We start from the raw sequence: 14,353 nt of genomic DNA on the forward strand, positions 1-14,353 counted from the left end.
TAACCAGGGAGCCTAACGCTAATCTTTCTGCTGAGGCTAAGGCCAAGAAGGATTTACTGTATACACCAAAATCTCTTATAGAGACACGATATTGCCAGCAGTTTTGTGTTGTTGAAATGAATTCAGGTATTGAATTCGAGGCTCAGCCCCTCAGTTTCAGTGAAAGGAACTCTTAATGCTTCAGCTTCATACCAAGACATTTTGGACAATTTCATGCTCTTTGTGGGAACAGTTTGGGGATGACCCCTTCCTGTTCCACCATGACTGCACACCAGTGCACAAAGCGAGGTCCATAAAGACATGGATTAGCGAGTTTGGTGTGGAGGAACTTGACTGTTCTAGAACAGAGTCCTGACCTCGACCCCATAGAACACCTTTGGGATGAATTAGAGCGGAGACTGTGAGTCAGACCTTCTCGTCCAACATCAGTGCCTGACCTCACAAATGCCCTTCCAGTGGAATGGTCAAAGATTCCCATAAACACACTCCTAAACCTTGTGGAAAGTCTTCGCAGAAGAGTTGAAACTGTTATAGCTGGAAAGGGTTGGTCAACTCCATATTACATTCATGTGCATGTAAAGGCAGACGTCCCAGTCTTGGTCTAGCTCGCAGTCTCCACTTTAATTCATCCCAAAGGTGTTCTATGGGGTTGAGGTCAGGACTCATAAGGTCTTTATGGACCTTGCTTTGTGTGCAGTCATGTTGGAACAGGAAGGGGTCATCCCCAAACTGTTCCCTCAAAGTTGGGAGCATGAAATTGTCCAAAATGTCTCGGTATGAAGCTGAAGCATTAAGAGTTCCTTTCACTGGAACTAAGGGGCCGAGCCCAACCCCTGAAAAACAACAGATGATTTCAATGATTTGGAGGGGAGTCCCAAAACTTTTGGTGATTTAGTGTATTATTTACCACACTACTGAACCTTAAACAAACAATTAACAGGTTCCACCGAGATTTGAACTCGGATCACTGGATTCAAAGTCCAGAGTGCTAACCATTACACCATGGAACCAGGACAGCAACAGCTAACGTCTTAACAGGCATTCAGGTTACATTTGCAGGCTACTGTTTGCAGCTGTGTCACATCAATCTGAAACTGTAGCTAGCTAACTCAGTGTGTGTAACGTCAGTGAGCGACCTCTTCAGGAAACAAGCTTGGAATATATCGTTGACCTTTTAAATGGAAAAGTTACTTTACTTTAACAAGGCGAAGGTTTTTATGGTGAACTTTCAGGTATGAACATATTTTGGTATACCAAACATATATAGAGTACTTAGAGCAAAATGAAATTGGAGAGCGTGAGCCTAACACCTTTCTGACTGAGCGATTCCAGCCAAATGCAAGCAATCGCTCATTTACAGCCCCTTGTCTTTCTGTCCCCATGTGTATGACATGTCCATCACTCTATACCTCATTTGTTTGCCAAATAAAACATTTGTCTTGACTAGAATTTGGTAATCAAATCCTAACATGGAAACAAACCATAACAAAACACCAAACAGGTTCCATTGAGATTTAAACTCGGATTGCTGGATTCAGAGTCCAGAGTGCTGACCGTTACACCATGGAACCATAAAACCAGCATCTTTTAGTCACTTACTGAACTCTAGCAACTACTGCGTGCATACTGATGGAGCTTTATTGTTAACATCAGTTCATCAGCTCTATTATAGCTTTAATTTGTTAAGTAAAGATCTTTAAACAAGCCAAAATGTGAACTAGGATCATTGGCTGACCATTTCACCATGGAAACCAAGACAGCAAACGCCCAGGTGCCAATACTTTTTTTGTTCACCTAGTGAGTAGTGAATACAAATTTGTGGAATTCCTACCTTTCTAGTAGGAATTCCAAGTTTGAGAGAGCATTTTCTTTCTTTTGTTCCCTCTAGTTATAAGCAACTTGGAGGTATAGAGTTTAGTCAAACACAACATAAAATGCTAGCTGAGCTACGATCCTTAATGAACACTCTAAAATAATTGTGGTGTTGGTGTTTGCTAGCTGTCTGTGTGTGTGTGTGTGCTTTGTTTTTATATTTTGGCCATTATTCACAGCATTATTCTCATGAAGCATGCTAGGCTACATATACACCGACACAGAAGCCTGACAGGAATTGTGTGAAGAAAAGCTCTCGCTAAAATATCAACGAATGAACATGCTTGGATTAATTTTCTTAAAATGTTTAGAAATATGTCAGGTTTCACAGCTAGCTACGATCAGTAAGCTAGCTAACATTAGGCTAGTGTGTGATTAAAACCAGTAGCCCCATGCTCTTGCAGGTGTTAGCGTCTTTTTTCTCCTCACAGATTTTAGCTTCCTGTGTCATAGAGGAAGAAGTTAAAGTGTAGGAACTAACAATAATTTAACCGAACGCAAATGGTGACGATTTTTTATTTTTAACCGTGTGTAAATAGCCATGGTCAACATCCTACTTCCTGTTTCCCAATGCCAGACAATTGTCCCCAAGCTCTATATGTACGACTAAATTACTCAACAATGATTCACTCTGGGTTTTATTTTTTTCCCCCCTACATATTAGGACACTGAGCGTGTTCTTTCTCAGAGTGTATTTGCATTGCAGTCTTCCAGCTTTAAAGTATTCCATCTTTTTTTGGTCTCATACACAGACCTCCTGCTCAGCTGCAAATGGCCCAGTGCCAGGTTACATGCCATACTTCTCTCTCTCTCTCTCTCTCTCTCTCTCTCTCACACACACACACACACACATTCTTCAGAGCTTCAGTGCATTTCTGCTAGATTAGGATACTTAATGGGCGACTTAGCATGAGGAAAATGTGCCAAAAGTACAGCCCAAACTCAAGACCCCTGTAGAAATAAAACGTTTCTCTCATTGTTTAACAAATATTTTCTTGGAACCATGTTCATTTTTTCATCCTCAAAACTGTAATACTAAACATACATTACCTGAGTGTAATAGGTTTTGAAATAGAGTATGCAAACATTTGGACATGGGGCTGTATATTGTCTGCTTTTTTTTATGACTGTATATATTAGCGAAATATATGTACGCTATTCAGTGCTATTCGGCTAAAATGGAAAATGGAAAATTCTTCTTCTTCTTTCGGCTTTTCCCTTCAGGGGTCTCCGCATCGAATCATCTCTCTCCACCTATCCCTATCTTCTGCATCCTTAACACTTGCACCCACTAGCTTCATATCCTCATTTATTACATCCATATACCTCCTCTTTGCCTCCTGCCTGGCAGCTCCATGTCCAACATTCTCCTACCAATATACTCACTCTCCCTCCTCTGAACATGTCCAAGCCATCTTAATCTGTCCTCCCTAACTTCGTCCCCCAAACGTCCAACATGTTGAACTCGTTCCTAATCCTGTCCAACCGTGTCACTCCTAAAAAGAACCTCAACATCTTCAGCTCCGCTACCTCCAGCTCTGACTCCTGTCTCTTCCTCAGTGACACTGCCTCTAAACCATACAGCATGGGCGGTCTCACCACTGTCTGTTACACCTTCCTATTGATATTTTTTCCATCACGCAGAACTCCCAACACCTTTCTCCACCCATTCCAACCTGCCTGCACTCGCTTCTTTACCTCTTTCCCACACCCTCCATTACTCCATTGGAAATTGACTAAAAGATCAATATTTTCTGTGTGCTGCCACAATTTTTTTTTAAATATATTTTCGAGACCAGATTTATCAATTGATTCATTTCTTTCACTTTTAAGCCTTTGAAAGTTATATTTCATAACTTCATGAATGCTTTTGTAAATGAAGTATAAAAAGTTTTAAGGCATGTGCTTCGATATGCTCAATTCACTAGAACTTCCATAGTGCGCATGCGCGGTGCGTACGCTCCTTTGGTCGGGGGGGCTGTGGGGGCGGCTTCGGGACGCCTCGGGACGAAACGCATGCGTGGAAATGGTGGGAGAATTCGAAAGGGGGGGGCGTGGTCGCATTTCGGCAACGTCATCATCCTGAGACTGGAGTTCGTGGAAAAGAAGCCAGGAGCGTTTTGTGTGCTCTTGTGTGTAAGAGAGAGAGCGAGAGAGAGAGAGAGAGAGTCCTGTGTTCAACGCCGTGTTGACCTGCGACGGATTATTAACTATTATTATTATTTTATTATTATTAATTTTTTTAAACTTCACGGAGGGTTTTTTTTTTTAACTCGTAACGGATTAATTTTTGTTTCACTCTTCACAGCCGGGTGGAATGTGTGTCGCCGTACACACCTATGTGGATGGATATAAATAGGAGAAGCGGTGTGAGGAGAAGCGAGACCGGGCTTTAGTCTCCTCTTTTAGCGTACATGATTGTGATTACTACTAGAGTCGCTAGCCCTTAAACGCGTGTTGCCTAGGCTACGAGCCGTGGGGGAAATTTTCGAAGACCGGCGTATGTGCACCGGAAGGAACCCCATCTGCTGAGCCACGCGCTGTCCTTGTTTTTTCCGCCTTGTTATTTAAGGTAAACAAACATCACACATTATCCATCAGCAGCGCTGACTCTTGTAAATAACACGTAGTAAACAAGCTTTGCTCAGATGTGTCAACAAAACCACTTGTTTTTCAAACAACTACTACATCATCAAAAGCGAACAGGTCAGGGGGCTGCATCCCGAATGGTGGCATGTTCCCTGTATAGGTGTCCTACATTCATATACATTTTAATGGACTTTCACATGCAATGGAGTGCACTGTGGTATCTATAGGTAGCCATTTGGCATCAGGCTCAGCTAGCGGCTAGCCACCTTCATGGGGGCTAAGCTAACGTTAATAGGAACTGATAAAAGGGGTAGTGTATGTGGTTAGCCAGCTAGCCGGCTAACTAACTAGCACAAGTGCTTACGTTTTCCTAGCTGGCTTTCTAGTGAGAGAGAAACCCTAATCCCTGATATGTTCGCACGTTTCTTCTGTGAAAACAAAATGTCTTGTTCTATTTTCTTACTTAAAAGTGCACAAGAAACGAGAGACTGTTTCACAACTGGACTTAGCTTGGAAGCTAATGCTAGCTGCTGCTTATCTGCTTATCTTGTTTTGGGTTCCAAGAATAAATTTCCTTTCCGACTTTTCTCACTACAGAATGTTTATATTCTGTCCAAATGTAAATCCGACCCAAATAAATAAACCCCCCCAGCTTTATATTTACCGCTAATGTGATAGCATCTTGGCTAACAGCTAGCTAGCACACACTGCCTGGTGCTAATGTGTAAACTTGGTGCTAATTAAGTCTATTAAACAAGTCATTAGTGAGGAATAATGGCGAACACGCACTTTTATAGCTTGATCAAAGTTATTTTTAGCGTTTAAGGCACAAGCACCCGCAATTCCAACACAGTGTAGCGGTTTAGCTTAGCCTAAGTGCTTGGTATTAGCCAGCTAGCTAAAACGTGTATATTTCATGTGTTTTAAGTGGTAAGGTCTAAATTGTTTAAGTTGTTTATAACACGTGTAGTGTTTGAGATATTATCAGCAATTATTACGATCAAACACACACTTTAAGCAGCATGCTCTGTGTGTGTGTGTGTGTGTGTGTGTGGAAAGCCCACGCTTTGATATGGAAGTTTGAGCTTCTCATATCACTTCATGCTTAAAGCGTCTCCCTCACTTTTAGTAAGAGCTTTAGGCTGGTGGATCCGGAGATTATCCCAGGAGCACCAACACCGAGGCAGGAATATATCTCAGATTTAACTCCAGTCCATCACATGACACACACTTACACTCAATCACATCTAGGGGCAGATAGCATCATTATGTGTCTGCTTACAGTGTGTTTTTGGGCGGTAAGAGGAAACCGGAGAACCCGGAGGAAACCTAGGCAGACACTATGAGAAGACAGGAGACGTTTGAGATTTGGGATTGAACCATGAATGCTGGAGCTGTGAGGCAGGAACACAACATGCTGCACCCTCCTACACCTTCTTAAAGCCCTATTCAGACGGGGTTAAACATACAAGGGGTTGTTGGGCAATTTTTTTATTTTCCTCCCTGATTTTTATTCACGCCTTGTTCCACAACGGGTGCATTTTTCTCCATGCTTCTATGAGGAAAATACACGCATGGTCAAACTCCGGGTTCGTAGACAATAAAACTAGCTCTGAAAACAGACCCCGTGCTGCCTGTGCGCGCTTTTTATAACAGACGTCTTCCTGATAAACTAATCCGATCCGAATAGAGCCGTCGCAGAGATCTGCAGCTGGGATCGGTTGTAAGATCCAGTTGCAGTTGATGTTTGTTACGAAATTATCCGCATGCTGGTTTGTTGCCTTTGACCTGCTTGTGTGTGTGTTATGTAATTATTGCTGTTGAAGCCAAGGCGTTCAGCAGCTCGTCTCGCTCAGGTCTGGAAGAGGAAGCTTATTCAGATAATCTCGTTCCGAGACGGTGGATTTGTACCAGAGTGTTGCCGCTGTGGTGGTCAGCGCTGTCCGGTTCTCATCGCTTCTGCTTTTGAGTGCATGCACATGTACGTGAGATGGTTGCTGTAGTCATTTACACTGATTTTCTGATTGTGTGTGGTCACCCTAACCCTTGGAATGTAAGTTCAGCATTTTGCAATTTTGAGATGATAATGCAGGAGAGACACAAACCACATGATCACATGAATTGGTGTTTTTTTTAATCCTTGTTGATGTCGATTTTAACCCTCAGGATGTACCTAATGTACACAGCGAGAGCCTGATCATCTGCTCATACTGAGCATGCTTTTCCACACACTTGGTGCTGCTTTTCTTTTTATAGTTAGAAGACTCCCTGAAGAGGACGATTTCCCTTTTCGAGCCCAATGTCCTCCAGAGGTTTTGTATTCTTCCTCATGTCAGCACAGGATTTTCAAGATTTTCCTCGCTGCTCTTGAGCGAGATCAGAATCTCCATCCGGATTTCTATGGAGCCGCTTTGTGACAGGATTAAAAAAAAATTCCTTACAGGAAAGTTCTTCAGCTGTTGCTCTCAGATTGAATTCTGGCACGTTTTTCTTTTCCGTGTCAGATTTTTATGACCCTGAAATGAAAATGAATCTGGAAAAGCTCTCAGGGGATTTTAGTGTGTTAGGTGAAATAACGAAGCAGTCAGGCTGTATCGGAACGCACAGATAAGTGACACCGCTGCGGATTATTCACTCCAGCGTCCCGTCCCGGTCGGCGGTGTCAGTCATGTGGTAACGTGTTCATTATTTTAAGGATTAATCCCAGTGGCTCTTTGGGACCTTGCGGTTTCTGAGAGCGGTTTGAAAGGAAACATAATGAAGTCGTGAGCCTTGCTGTAAGGATCCTGTCCAAATTCCGTCCTCGGGGACGCTCGGGTTGCGTCCACGCTTTCGATCCGTCCCAGATCTCGGGATCTTCAGGAGTGTTTGTGTTTGGGAAGGCTCAAAGGCTTTCAGATTCGGAAACTCCGGTCCAGCTGCGACGCTTCAGTCAGACAGCAGAGATGTTTAGAACAGACGTGTAGTGAAGAAAGTGGAAACAAAGAGCAGACAGAGTGAGGAGGCAAATTTTAAAGAATTTAATAGTGAAAGATTCTTAAATCTTTGAAATCACATGCTCAAATCAGGATGATGGACCTGCTGTCTCATAGGGTCTCTCTCTCTCTCTCTCTCTCTCTCTCACACACATGCACGCACGCATGCACACACACAGAATGAAAACACATTCATTTACAGCGAGTGATGGCAAGTTTTGTTGACTAAATGTGGACATGTCCAGTGATTCGACAAATACAGAGCGATTAAGTGAAGTGACCAACAGACAATAGAGCTCATGTGATCTTTGGCAAAGAGCCCACACTGCTTGTCCTTTATCTCGTATGATATAATGCACATATACACTGCTGAATTTTATACACAAACACCTCAGCAATGTTAGAAGCAAGAAAGCAGATGTTGAATGCTAGTTATGGTGTTACTATGGCAACTGCAACCGGAAGTAGGATCGGCTAGTGACGAGTTCAGTGTACAGGCTGTATAAGTGAACTTTGTGTTACTGTCAGAGTGGAAGGAAGTAGCCAATAGCAGGCGTTTGTATGCAGAAGAGGGCAGATCACTACACCGATGAGGTATAACATCCTGAGCAGTGAGAGGTGAAGTGAATAACACTGAGTATCTCCTCATCATGGCACCTGTTAGTGGGTGGGATATATTAGGCAGCAAGTCAACATTTTGTCCTCAGAGTTGATGTTAGAAGCAGGAAAAATGGACAAGCGTAAGGATTTGAGCTTTGAGTTTGATGAAGGGCCAAATTGTGATGGCTAGACCACTGGATCAGAACATCTCCAAAACTGCAGCTCTTGTGGGCTGTTCCCGGTCTGCAGTGGTCAGTATCTATCAAAAGTGGTCCAAGGAAGGAACAGTGGTGAACTGGAGACAGGGTCATGGACGGTCAAGGTTCATTTATGGACATGGGGAGTGAAGGCTGGCCCGTGTGATCCGATCCAACAGACGAGCTACTGTTGCTGAAACAGCTGAAGAAGTTAACGCTGGTTCTGATAGAAAGGGGTCAGAATACACAGTGCAGGACGGGTCAGCAAAAAGGGAGACCGGCACAATATTAGGCAGGTGGTCATAACGTTATGCCTATTCACTATGTGTTTGAAAGGATGTTGTAGATGTTCTGTCTTCTGGTGTCTTGTAGGTAGCTTGTAGACCAGATTTGCTAGAAGAATGGAAATAAACAATAGTGTCTTCTTGTTAAGTACAGTTTACTCTGATGAGGAAGGATTCATCCCTGCGCTGCGATCGTGTCCCAGTTTAGACAACAATTATGATTGCCTTCTAAGTCACATGATTCACCCAAGGTTTGAGACACAGAGTGCATATTAAGTATACAGAGCCAGACACACACAGCAGATCGTGTGCCATTACATGAATTATGAATTATCTGTAATGTTAAGATGATTAGTTTACAGTGTGAAGCGTCATCTTCACTCTGTTAGGGTTCATTGTGAGTAAAGAAGCATTGAGGTCTGTGTGTGTTTATTTTTGTGTCTAAATGTACCCCTGAGCATCACTGCACTTTTTTTCCCTCCTGTCTTTTGAAGCAGCTGTTTCCAGAAGTGCTTATTCTGCTGAGATGAAAGAAAAGAGCATGTAGTTACGGTGTGTTTTCACCTGCGCCGCTCTCTTCATCTGCAGGTGTGTGTGTGTGTGAGAGAGAGACAGAGAGGAAGAGAGAGAGAGACGGATACACAGACAGAGAGAGAGAGAGAGAGAGAGATAGAGAGAGACTAAAAGAGAGAGAGAGAGACAGAGACAGGAGTTCGTGGGAGATAGATACTAAAAGAGAGAGACAGAGAGAGAGAAAGACAGACAGACAGAGAGACACAGAGGATTCAACATTCAGCAAATGATTTAGTTCTAGGGATCTGTTTCAGAAAGAGTTTGTTTATTTTTTAAATTTATTTTAATGAATAAACTCAATCTTGCGTTAAAAAAACAGTTTGCTAAAATGACCCTGAATCAGGCGTTCGAGTGAGAATATGTACGCAGATAATTGAAACGAAAACAAGCAAAACGAAAAGCCACGAAGAAAGCATGCAGGATGTGCTGAAAATGCAGAACATCACAAGAGCAAGTGTGGAGAATAAAATCTTCATTAGGTTCATTAACACTTTATAAATCTTCCTCAAATTCCAGATGGAACAAAATGCTGCTGTATGATAGAGATACACTCAGAGACGGAGACTCTCTCTGGTCTTGCGCGCGCACAAACACACACACACACACAGAGAGAGAGGAAACACTGTGTGTGTGCATGCTTGCTGTTTGGTTTTGAATGGAGAGAGTGAGAGGGTGTGAAAGGGAAACCCTCTGCATTGTCCTTTGCTTTTTGTGTCCTTCATTCAGGACTTGCTGCCCCCCCTCTCCCCACACACACACACACACACCATCTGACCTAAAGTAGCCTTCCTCTCTCCGACCCAGACCTCTATCGCCTGAAGTGGATGAATGAATACGTGTTTTAGTCTCTTAACAAATCTCTGCTTCTTTTTCTTCTTAGTTTAAAAAAAAGTCTTTTCTTAATAAAAGGTAAAACTTTATCCCGAGTCTTTAACACTGTTTACATTCATAACCCAGACATCAGGAACAGGAAAAGAGGCACGGCCTGCTTCCTGACAGAGAGAGGGGTGGAGAAAGATGTGATGAAAAGAAAACCGTGGAGAGATGGAGGGAATGAAGAGAGGAGGGAGATGCTTTTTGTCCATTTTCTGTTACTCTAGGCTTTTCTGATCTCACTAATATCAAACATTTTTATTATAAAATTAATAATTAAAATTTATAAACTAAAATGTTAAATGTTTGAAATGTAATATATATTTATATATATATATATTTTAAAAACAATTTTTTACTGCAAATGTTTTGAAAATATAATAAACTTTATATTAGATTAAATTATTAGATTAAATTCATCAATAAATATGCACACACAGTGCACTGCAGTTTTGTAGTTATACCCTAAATAGTGAGCACATGTAGTGCACTACAGTGCTGTGGTTATACCCTATGTAGTGTACTATTGTCCTGTAGTTATACCCTATGTAGTGTACTACAGTGCTGTGGTTATACCCTATGTAGTGTACTACAGTGCTGTAGTTATACCCTATGTAGTGTACTACAGTGCTGTGGTTATACCCTATGTAGTGCACTACAGTGCTGTAGTTATACCCTATGTAGTGTACTATTGTCCTGTAGTTATACCCTATGTAGTGTACTATTGTCCTGTAGTTATACCCTATGTAGTGCACTACAGTGCTGTCGTTATACCCTATGTAGTGTACTACAGTGCTGTCGTTATACCCTATGTAGTGTACTATTGTCCTGTAGTTATACCCTATGTAGTGTACTACTGTCCTGTAGTTATACCCTATGTAGTGCACTACAGTGCTGTAGTTATACCCTATGTAGTGTACTACTGTCCTGTAGTTATACCCTATGTAGTGCACTACAGTGCTGTAGTTATACCCTATGTAGTGTACTACTGTGCTGTAGTTATACCCTATGTAGTGTACTACTGTCCTGTAGTTATACCCTATGTAGTGTACTACAGTGCTGTCGTTATACCCTATGTAGTGTACTACAGTGCTGTCGTTATACCCTATGTAGTGTACTATTGTCCTGTAGTTATACCCTATGTAGTGTACTACTGTCCTGTAGTTATACCCTATGTAGTGCACTACAGTGCTGTCGTTATACCCTATGTAGTGTACTACAGTGCTGTCGTTATACCCTATGTAGTGTACTATTGTCCTGTAGTTATACCCTATGTAGTGTACTACTGTCCTGTAGTTATACCCTATGTAGTGCACTACAGTGCTGTAGTTATACCCTATGTAGTGTACTACTGTCCTGTAGTTATACCCTATGTAGTGCACTACAGTGCTGTAGTTATACCCTATGTAGTGTACTACTGTGCTGTAGTTATACCCTATGTAGTGTACTACTGTCCTGTAGTTATACCCTATGTAGTGTACTACTGTCCTGTAGTTATACCCTATGTAGTGCACTACAGTGCTGTAGTTATACCCTATGTAGTGTACTACAGTGCTGTAGTTATACCCTATGTAGTGTACTACTGTCCTGTAGTTATACCCTATGTAGTGCACTACAGTGCTGTAGTTATACCCTATGTAGTGTACTACTGTCCTGTAGTTATACCCTATGTAGTGCACTACAGTGCTGTAGTTATACCCTATGTAGTGCACTACAGTGCTGTAGTTATACCCTATGTAGTGTACTACTGTCCTGTAGTTATACCCTATGTAGTGCACTACAGTGCTGTAGTTATACCCTATGTAGTGTACTATTGTCCTGTAGTTATACCCTATGTAGTGCACTACAGTGCTGTCGTTATACCCTATGTAGTGTACTATTGTCCTGTAGTTATACCCTATGTAGTGTACTACAGTGCTGTCGTTATACCCTATGTAGTGCACTACAGTGCTGTCGTTATACCCTATGTAGTGTACTACAGTGCTGTCGTTATACCCTATGTAGTGTACTACAGTGCTGTGGTTATACCCTATGTAGTGCACTACAGTGCTGTAGTTATACCCTATGTAGTGTACTACAGTGCTGTAGTTATACCCTATGTAGTGTACTACTGTCCTGTAGTTATACCCTATGTAGTGCACTACAGTGCTGTAGTTATACCCTATGTAGTGTACTACTGTCCTGTAGTTATACCCTATGTAGTGCACTACAGTGCTGTAGTTATACCCTATGTAGTGCACTACAGTGCTGTAGTTATACCCTATGTAGTGTACTATTGTCCTGTAGTTATACCCTATGTAGTGCACTACAGTGCTGTCGTTATACCCTATGTAGTGTACTACAGTGCTGTCGTTATACCCTATGTAGTGCACTACAGTGCTGTCGTTATACCCTATGTAGTGTACTACAGTGCTGTCGTTATACCCTATGTAGTGTACTACAGTGCTGTGGTTATACCCTATGTAGTGTACTACAGTGCTGTCGTTATACCCTATGTAGTGTACTACAGTGCTGTCGTTATACCCTATGTAGTGTACTACAGTGCTGTCGTTATACCCTATGTAGTGTACTACAGTGCTGTGGTTATACCCTATGTAGTGTACTATTGTCCTGTAGTTATACCCTATGTAGTGTACTATTGTCCTGTAGTTATACCCTATGTAGTGCACTACAGTGCTGTCGTTATACCCTATGTAGTGTACTACAGTGCTGTCGTTATACCCTATGTAGTGTACTATTGTCCTGTAGTTATACCCTATGTAGTGTACTACTGTCCTGTAGTTATACCCTATGTAGTGCACTACAGTGCTGTAGTTATACCCTATGTAGTGTACTACTGTCCTGTAGTTATACCCTATGTAGTGCACTACAGTGCTGTAGTTATACCCTATGTAGTGTACTACTGTGCTGTAGTTATACCCTATGTAGTGTACTACTGTCCTGTAGTTATACCCTATGTAGTGTACTACTGTCCTGTAGTTATACCCTATGTAGTGCACTACAGTGCTGTCGTTATACCCTATGTAGTGTACTACAGTGCTGTCGTTATACCCTATGTAGTGTACTACAGTGCTGTCGTTATACCCTATGTAGTGCACTACAGTGCTGTCGTTATACCCTATGTAGTGTACTATTGTCCTGTAGTTATACCCTATGTAGTGTACTACTGTCCTGTAGTTATACCCTATGTAGTGCACTACAGTGCTGTAGTTATACCCTATGTAGTGCACTACAGTGCTGTAGTTATACCCTATGTAGTGCACTATAGTGTTGTAGTTATACTCTATGTAGTGTACTACAGTGCTGTAGTTATACCCTATGTAGTGCACTACAGTGCTGTCGTTATACCCTATGTAGTGTACTATTGTCCTGTAGTTATACCCTATGTAGTGTACTATTGTCCTGTAGTTATACCCTATGTAGTGTACTATTGTCCTGTAGTTATACCCTATGTAGTGTACTATTGTCCTGTAGTTATACCCTATGTAGTGTACTACTGTGCTGTAGTTATACCCTATGTAGTGTACTACTGTGCTGTAGTTATACCCTATGTAGTGTACTACTGTCCTGTAGTTATACCCTATGTAGTGTACTACTGTCCTGTAGTTATACCCTATGTAGTGAGCACATGTAGTGCACTATAGTGTTGTAGTTATACTCTATGTAGTGTACTACACTGCTGTAGTTATACCCTATGTAGTGCACTACAGTGCTGTAGTTATACCCTATGTAGTGAGCACATGTAGTGCACTATAGTGTTGTAGTTATACCCTATGTAGTGCACTACAGTGCTGTAGTTATACCCTATGTAGTGCACTACAGTGCTGTAGTTATACCCTATGTAGTGCACTACTGTCCTGTAGTTATACCCTATGTAGTGCACTATAGTGTTGTAGTTATACTCTATGTAGTGCACTACAGTGCTGTAGTTATACCCTATGTAGTGTACTATTGTCCTGTAGTTATACCCTATGTAGTGTACTACTGTCCTGTAGTTATACCCTATGTAGTGTACTACAGTGCTGTAGTTGTACCCTATGTAGTGAGCACATGTAGTACATGTAGTATGTTTGTAAATTTCCCTTTGGGATGAATAAAGTATCTGTCTATCTATCTGTCTATCTATCTATACTAGTGAACTGTAGTTACATGCTCCTTAGTGTCCACATGTAGTGCACTACAGTGCTGTAGTTATACCCTATGTAGTGAGCACATGTAGTGAAGAGAAGCTCTGCTGGTTTGGCTGTGATGGCCTGATTTTATTATCACAAGTTGTGACAATCAGTGTCCGTGTGTGTGTCTGTGTGTGTGTGCGTGTGTGTGTGTGTGTGTGTCTTTATCTTTTAATTACAACATGTTCGTTGTGTTATAAATCCCCTTCACTGTGTTT

At 41.8% G+C, this 14,353-nt stretch overlaps 1 protein-coding gene and 1 non-coding gene across 2 annotated transcripts in view; one reads left to right on the forward strand and one right to left on the reverse strand.

Annotated features, from left to right (window-relative positions):
• Positions 1–938: 938 nt before the first annotated feature.
• Positions 939–1,010, reverse strand: trnaq-uug (transfer RNA glutamine (anticodon UUG)). The gene has a single exon. It is a non-coding gene; the product is annotated as a tRNA-Gln (tRNA).
• Positions 1,011–3,975: 2,965 nt separating this feature from the next.
• The window catches only part of fbxw7 (F-box and WD repeat domain containing 7), a 114,306-nt gene continuing 103,928 nt past the window's right edge, over positions 3,976–14,353 (forward strand). The window contains exon 1 of the mRNA XM_058384606.1: positions 3,976–4,444. The gene's annotated coding sequence lies outside the window, so the exon portion shown is untranslated. The remainder of the gene's footprint in view (positions 4,445–14,353) is intronic.

The sequence above is a fragment of the Hemibagrus wyckioides genome, linkage group LG29 (genome assembly GCF_019097595.1).
Source record: "Hemibagrus wyckioides isolate EC202008001 linkage group LG29, SWU_Hwy_1.0, whole genome shotgun sequence".
Taxonomy (NCBI): Eukaryota; Metazoa; Chordata; class Actinopteri; order Siluriformes; family Bagridae; genus Hemibagrus; species Hemibagrus wyckioides.